This window comes from Oncorhynchus clarkii, chromosome 7 (genome assembly GCF_045791955.1).
Source record: "Oncorhynchus clarkii lewisi isolate Uvic-CL-2024 chromosome 7, UVic_Ocla_1.0, whole genome shotgun sequence".
In the NCBI taxonomy this organism is placed as follows: Eukaryota; Metazoa; Chordata; class Actinopteri; order Salmoniformes; family Salmonidae; genus Oncorhynchus; species Oncorhynchus clarkii.
The window spans coordinates 68988228-68997126 of record NC_092153.1 but is presented as its reverse complement, the minus strand read 5'-3'; positions in this window follow the sequence as shown (position 1 = coordinate 68997126).

Genomic DNA, 8899 nt, shown 5'->3' with positions numbered 1-8899 from the left:
GCCTTAAAACAAGTCAAAAATGAGGCTCAGTAGTGTGTGTGGCCTCCACGTGCCTGTATGACCTCCCTACAACGCCTGGGCATGCTCCTGATGAGGTGGCGGATGGTCTCCTGAGGGATCTCCTCCCAGACCTGGACTAAAGCATCCGCCAACTCCTGGACAGTTTGTGGTGCAACGTGGCGTTGGTGGATGGAGCGAGACATGATGTCCCAGATGTGCTCAATTGGATTCAGGTCTCGGGAATGGGCGGGCCAGTCCATAGCATCAATGCCTTCCTCTTGCAGGAACTGCTGACACACTCCAGCCACATGAGGTCTAGCATTGTCTTGCATTAGGAGGAACACAAGGCCACCCGCACCAGCATATGGTCTCACAAATGGTCTGAGGATCTCATCTCGGTACCTAATGGCAGTCAGGCTACCTCTGGCGAGCACATGGAGGGCTGTGAGGCCCCCCAAAGAAATGCCACCCCCCACCATGACTGACCCACCACCAAACCGGTCATGCTGGAGGATGTTGCAGGCAGCAGAACGTTCTCCATGGTGTCTCCAGACTGTTTCATGTGCTCAATGGGAACCTGCTTTCATCTGTAAAGAGCAGAGGGCGCCAGTGACGAATTTGCCAATCTTGGTGTTCTCTGGCAAATGCCAAACGTCCTGCACGGTGTTGGGCTGTAAGCATAACCCCCACCTGTGGACGTCGGGCCCTCATACCACCCTCATGGAGTCTGTGGACGTCGGGCCCTCATACCACCCTCATGGAGTCTGTTTCTGACCGTTTGAGCAGACACATGCACATTTGTGGCCTGCTCCTCCTTGCAAAAAGGCGGAGGTAGCGGGCTGTTGCCCTCCTCCACGTCTCCTGGTGTACTGGCCTGTCCCCTGGTAGCGCCTCCATGCTCTCCACGCTACACGGACAGACACAGCAAACCTTTTTTTATTTTCTTTTTTAAATTTTACCCCTTTTTCTCCCCAATTTCGTGGTATCTAATTGTTGTAGTAGCTACTATCTTGCTACAACTCCCGTACGGGCTCGGGAGAGAGGAAGGTTGAATGTCATGCGTCCTCCGATACACAACCCAACCAGCGATACTGCTTCTTAACACAGCGCTCATCCAACCCGGAAGCCAGCCGCACCAATGTGTCGTCTCGGTACCTAATGACCGTGCACCTGGCAACCTTGGCTAGCGCGCACTGCGCCCGGCCCGCCACAGGAGTCGCTGGTGCGCGATGAGACAAGGAGATCCCTACCGACCAATCCCTCCCTAACCCGGACGACGCTAGGCCAATTGTGCGTCACCCCACGGACCTCCCCGTCACGGCCGGTTATGACAGAGCCTGGGCGCGAACCCAGGGACTCTGATGGCACAGCTGGCGCTGCAGTACAGCGCCCTTAACCACTGCGCCACCCGGGAGGCCACACAGCAAACCTTCTTGCCACAACTCGCATTGATGTGCCATCCTGGATGAGCTGCACTACCTGAGCCACTTGTGTGGGTTGTAGACTCCGTCTCATGCTACCACTAGAGTGAAAGCACCGCCAGCATTCAAAAGTGACCAAAACATCAGCCAGGAAGCATAGGAACTGAGAAGTGGTCTGTGGTCACCACCTGCAGAACAACTCCTTTATTGGGGGTGTCTTGCTAATTGCCTATAATTTCCACCTGTTGTCTATTCCATTTGCACAACAGCATGTGACATTTGTCAATCAGTGTTGCTTCCTAAGTGGACAGTTTGAGTTCACAGAAGTGTGATTGACTTGGAGTTACATTGTGTTGTTTAACTGTTCCCTTTATTTTTTTGAGCAGTGTATATATAGGAACTAGTGGATATATGGAGGCTTAAATATCCTGACCAAGTGAGATATACATGGCGGAGGCTTAATCAAGCTAGTCATCTTGACTACTTTCTTATGTCATTCTCTGTGGCACCAAAAGCAAAAAAAAAAAAAATGTTGATAGGGGACAGAATGCAGTCGGACCATGAGATAATTGGCATATACAAGGACTTACACTTACTGACTTTCCATGTGGGCGAGGGTTTTGTTAATTTAATCACAGCTAATTTTTTCTATTAATAATGTAAAATGTAACAGCTATACTTTTTTATTTATTTTTTAACTAGGCAAGTCAGTTAAGAACAAATTCTTATTTTCAATGACGGCCTAGGAACAGCGGGTTAACGGCAGATTTTTATCTTGTCAGCTCGACGATTCGATCATGCAACCTTTCGGTTACTAGTCCAACGCTCTAACCACTAGGCTACCTGCTGCCCCTAGAAGGCCAAATTACAGAGGTGGAGTGGCACATCAGTTTAAGATACTGCATCACTGTGCAAGAGGCGTCACCGCAGTCCCTGGTTTGAATCCAGGCTGCATCACATCCAGCCGTGATTGGGAGTCCCATAGGGCGGTGAGCAATTGGCCCAGCATCGTCCGGGTTTGGCCAGTGCAGGCTTTTTGTAAATAAGATTGTTTAACTGACTTGCCTAGTTAAATAAATTTAATTGATGCAATTAATGCCGTTAAGTCCTGGAAAACTCCAGGGCTGGATGGCATACCAGTTAAACTTATTTTACACATACTCAATTAGCTTTAACCACTCCTATGTAAAATGGTAGACAAGGCCTTACAGTTCAGTGTTCTGATGTAAAATGTATAGTGCATAGAATTAAGGTATTGTCGGATATTATTCATTCTAATCATTATTTTTGATTTTTTTTTACATGGACAATACCTTGGAGATAATAAGTACTGGAAACACTCGAACACTATGAAAATCTGGGAAACCAGGCTTGCGATTCATAGCTGATTTTGAAAAGGCTTTTGATTAAGTGTGATATAAATATCTGGAACAATGAGAATCTCTTATAAAAATGGGTTGAAGTCATGTATAGTAAACCTAGGTGTAAAATAGTGAATGGCTACTTCAGTTTTAAACTGTCGGGGAGTAAAACAAGGTTGTCCACTATCGGCATATTGATTATGGCCATGTGAAATGTTAGCAATTAAAATCAGATCCAACAATAAAGGGGTTAAAAATCCAGGGCTTAAAAACAAAGATGTCATTGTACGCTGATGATTCATTTTCTTTTAAATCCACAATTTGGATCCCTCCACAGCCTCGAGATACTTTTTCCTATCCTCTGGTTGTAATGCAAATGATATGTATTGGATCAAACAAAAATAAATAAAAAATACACCCTTTACATTACTGTGTAGTATACCAATAAAAAGGAGCTGATGTGGAGAAACGCGGTATATATATATATATATATATATATCCTGATAATGATCTCATGCCAATGCATTTTAATAGAAAGTTAGCAAAAATAAAGAAGATCTTGCTACCATGGAAAGGAACTGTCTATTTGTGGAAAAAGCATCCTGATTAACTTAATCATATCCCAGTTTACCTATTTGCTTATAGTCTTGCCTACACCTAGTGAACAGTTATTTAAATTATATGAGGAAAAAACATTATTTGGAACGGCAAGCCAGACAAGTCAACAGGCATATTTATATAATTGAGGGCAGAAATTAAATATTGAAGCATTAGACCTCACTAAATGCAGTCATACAAAAGTTACTCAAAGCTGAACTGGTTCTCCAGCAAATTAGTAAGAATTTCTCACCCCATGTTTAAGAATGGCCTTTTAACCTTTATTCAAATTACAACCTCACACTCAGTTATTTGAAACTGAAATTCTCCCAAATATCACTTTTTAAAACAAGCCATAGAAAATTGGTTGCAATTTAAATTTAATCCACCAGAAAAAACATTAATACAAATAGTTATACTAAATATTTATTAAAATATTTTTGATGAAGCTATATAAATATATGATAATGTCTGCTCTACCCAAAATTACAACCAACTAATTGCAGCAAAAAGATGGAGGGAAAATGTAAGGAACTTATGTCGGCCCTGCATTGAAGACCAGAAGGGGTGACACCACCCCTGATCTTACTGGATTCTGCTAGTCTATCCTGCTAGTTCCCTGGCCAACAGTACCACTGTTCCAACTGTCAAGTAAAAACAAACTCAAGCAGTACATTTAGTGAATTTATTTTATACTTCACAAGTAATGTCTGGAAACTGTAGATTCCACCTGTTGAAAGTAGTGTGATTAAACTTCAATTGTAATTGCAAATAGTACATTATATATTTAAACTTAAATTACATTTGTGATAATTATGCCTTACCATAAGTTACTCCCTAGGCCCTTGATAATGATACGGCACCGTTCCATAATGGGGTGGGAACACAGGAGAAGCATACGGATTCCAGCTGCGAACCATCGGGTACTGGTCATATTGCATGAAGGGCTGCTTGGGTTGGGCCTGGGGTGTGGTGCTAGCAGTTACTGAAGGAGTGGCTGACTTTTGACGGTAGGAGGAATCTGAGTAATGATATTTCTGGGGGTTATTCTGGTTATCCAGTTGGCTGGCTATGGGGGGTGCTCTTGGGACAGAGCGTTGAGGGAAAAATCCTGGGAAATTGTATTGGGGGAACTGGTAACTCAGTGGGACCTGAGGGTATCCTTTAGGTGGCATATGCAGGGCCTGATTTGTTTGTTTAGGTGTGGTAGTGGAGGCTGATGGGAAATAAGGTTGAGGGAGATGTGTAGTAAAATGGTACGGGTAAAACATTTTGAAGTCAGGCATTTGTGGGACCTGGGGGTCTCCTTTAGGTGGCATATGCATGGCCTGGCTAGAAGGTTTAGGGGAATGTGTTTGTTTAGACATGGTAGTGGGGGCTGATGTTGGGAAATAGCGTTGTTGAGGGGGATACGGAGGAAAATGGTACGGGTAAAACGGGTGGAATTCAGGTGTTTGTGGGACCTGGGGGTCTGCTTTAGGTGGCATATGCAGGACCTGGGTGACAGCTTGAGGGGATTGTGTGTGTTTAGGTGAGGTAGTGGGGGCTGATGTTGGGAAATAGCGTTGAGGGGGATACGGAGGAAAATGGTACGGGTAAAACGGGTGGAATTCAGGTGTTTGTGGGACCTGGGGGTCTGCTTTAGGTGGCATATGCAGAACCTGGGTGACAGGTTGAGGGGATTTTGTGTGTTTAGGTGAGGTAGTGGGGGCTGATGTTGGGAAATAGCGTTGAGGGGGATACGGAGGAAAATGGTACGGGTAAAACGGGTGGAATTCAGGTGTTTGTGGGACCTGGGGGTCTGCTTTAGGTGGCATATGCAGAACCTGGGTGACAGGTTGAGGGGATTTTGTGTGTTTAGGTGAGGTAGTGGGGGCTGATGTTGGGAAATAGCGTTGAGGGGGATATGGAGGAAAATGGTATGGGTAAAACGGGTGGAATTGAGGTGTTTGTGGGACCTGGGGGTCTCCTTTACGTGGCATATGCATGGCCTGGCTAGAAGGTTTAGGGGAATGTGTTTGTTTAGACATGGTAGTGGCTGCTGTTGGGGACCAGGGTGGTTGGGGGGGATACGGAGGGAAATGGTACTGGGACAACTGGTAGAACAGAGGGTATCCAGACGTAACAGGTTCAGTTGGAGGGAGGCCTGCAGGGCAGGAGAGGGTGAGCTCCCCAGCGCCCGAGAGCATAAAAAGCAAACGCTCATCATCCTGAATTTTAAAAAAAAGGTACACAAGTCAGGAAATAACCCCCCCCAAAAAAGTGACCATTTGATCACTTTCATGACCACAAGATGACATTAAGAACTACCTCCAACTCCACACAGGGTCCTGTGTATGGTGCTGTGATCACCACTCCTCCAAAGAATGGCTCAATAGTTAAGCCACATTGCTGGGTGATTGCGAGAAGTGGCTCCCACACACCAGACACTGAAAAACAATCAGTGTGAGCAACAGAATAGACTGTAGGCATACACCAGTCTGTCAACCATTCATAGAAATTAATTAATTATTTTTGGATCAGCATTCATCTACCATAGGTTCAAATGAATACATTTCATATGCCCACATACCATGTGCACTGAAACAATGTCAAAGAATTACCCACCTTTGACTTGAAGAGCATTCGCTGCCATGGAAAGCTTCACCACCATGCCAGATAAATAGCAGGAGACAGAGGGAGGGGGTGGTGCAACAGGACAAGACATGGTCATGGGTGCCCCCCACAGACGGAGTGGCAGAACATAGTTACCCCCCTGTATGAAGGAAAACAGTATCATGATGCAACCCATGTAAATGTGCTTTAATAGCCAACATGTGAATAGAGGCTCAAATCAACATTTAACAGTACAAGATTATTCAAGAGTTAATTTTAATTTTTTTTAGTAAGGGAAAGCCTCCATGGAGGAAATATCACCTCTTGAGTGACATGGCAGCCTTGGTATGGTGCGACAAAGAACACATCCCTGCGTGACCGCTTCACAGAGAAGCCACAGTGAGTTGGCATTCGGGACAGGGGAAGAACAGGAGACCCATCACCTGCACAAGACAGAAATACCTCAGGCTAAACCAACTCATATATAGGGCTACGCAACTTACATGCATAAGCAGCATCAGTGTTTAATATTTCTCTTACTTAGTGGGCACATTCTACTTACCACCATCGACCAGAAAATGTGGAGCTCTTCCCCCTTTGACCCGAAGAGTCATTGTTTCATTGCTACACTGTACTGATGGCCCCATGTGCTGGAGTTTAGCATCCAACTTGTGCCATTCTGGGAGAGGGAATGAATAAACAGGATTTGCAAAGGCTCAAACATGTGCCACCTTGAACGGGCAATCTGGGATTCAAACAAAGGGCTCTAACATCTTAGTCCTCCATTCAGCAAAACAGAAGTTTGAAGTCTGGCCAGTTGCAGGGGGTCCATCTGAATTTAGAAAACACAGCTTTTTTAAACTAAAAGTTATCGTCCATGAAGTAATCCAACAGTGAACACAGCCATTTTACCCCTTTCAAATCACCAATTGAGACACTTTGGGGTGGAACCACCTGCCACATGTCAAGACATAAACCAATTTCAAGCAACGAGAAGACAAGATGAGGTGTACACGTCATTGGATTAATTAAAAGTACATTTTTTGCAGACATCTAAAATTCAAACAGACACCCTGCAACTGGAGACATTTGAGAACATTAACACAGAGGAACGTGTTGTATAGCCACACATGTAACTACCAGTATAAAATGGTCAAATGTGTTGGTTAAATCACATTAGCTGGTGTTACAATCTGTAGCTAGAATTGGGCTAAACCAATGTATCCACTAAGTCAGAGTTCAGCTGTGGATGCAAAGACTGACCGACGATGTGTTGAAGCAATATAGCATTTCACTATTAGGTTACCGCTACATGATTTACAAACTGGAAAAAAGGGAGGCCTGGGGGCTTACCTTGTGATGCAGGCTGTCCAGCCCGATTACCAGCCTCAAATGCAAGAGATCCGTTTTGAGTCTTGATGCGGTCAGAAGCGGCGGATTCATCATTGGTTACTTCGAAACCCACCCTTCTCAGTTGGACCAATTTATTCCCAACTACAAGCCTCCCGGATCGGACAATCGTCGGTTGAATTTCGGCATTTGGCATTGAAATGCTTGCGCCTGGAATCTGGCCATAGCAAGGGGTTAACACAGAGCTAATCGTTGCCATCACCGTAAAATACAATATAGGATGTTTACACGACATCACATCTCTAATCGTTTTTCGCATGGTGATACACACAAAAGTATGTGCAATTGCGCTAATACGCGAGTTCACTGAGGTCTCTGGTAGAAGTTGCCCCAAATTTAAACGGCTTGCCTAATTGAAAGACCAATCAGAATTTAGCTCGGCTGGTGACATTTTTTACACTACTTATTAGCGTTCCCGGTTAAGTTGCAGATAGAAATGCAGGCCAATTGAGGTGCCGGTGCCAAACATCACCACTGTACATGACAGCAGTCGCGACCCGTCATTCAGGCAGGTGGGGCTGAGCCCCACATATTCTTTTTTGGGAGGGCTTGCCTGTTTTTAATGTTATTTTGGCATGAATACGTGTCACATAACAGTTTGCAAACATTTAAAATATATATATATATTGTAATGACACATTATAGACTGTACGAACTGTTCATCTCTGCTCTTATTAGAGCAGGGATATAAACTAGCCTATATAATAAACCACAATAATTGCAATAACACTCAGGAGTCAGGATGTAATGTTTTATTTATTTAATCAGAAACATAACATGATATATACAGTGGGGCAAAAAAGTATTTAGTCAGCCACCAATTGTGCAAGTTTTCCCACTTAAAAATATGAGAGAGGCCTGTAATTTTCATCATAGGTACACTTCAACTATGACAGACAAAATGAGAAAAAAAATCCAGAAAATCACATTGTAGGATTTTTTATGAATTTATTTGCAAATTATGGTGGAAAATAAGTATTTGGTCAATAACAAAAGTTTATCTCAATACTTTGTTATATACCCTTTGTTGGCAATGACAGAGGTCAAACGTTTTCTGTAAGTCTTCACAAGGTTTTCACACACTGTTGCTGGTATTTTGGCCCATTCCTCCATGCAGATCTCCTCTAGAGCAGTGATGTTTTGGGGCTGTTGCTGGGCAACACGTACTTTCAACTTCTCCAAAGATTTTCTATGGGGTTGAGATCTGGAGACTGGCTAGGCCACTCCAGGACCTTGAAATGCTTCTTACGAAGCCACTCCTTCGTTGCCCAGGCGGTGTGTTTGGGATCATTGTCATGCTCAAAGACCCAGCCATGTTTCATCTTCAATGCCCTTGCTGATGGAAGGAGGTTTTCACTCAAAATCTCACGATACATGGCCCCATTCATTCTTTCCTTTACACGGATCAGTCGTCCTGGTCCCTTTGCAGAAAAACAGCCCCAAAGCATCATGTTTCCACCCCCATGCTTCACAGTAGGTATGGTGTTCTTTGGATGCAACTCTGCATTCTTTGTC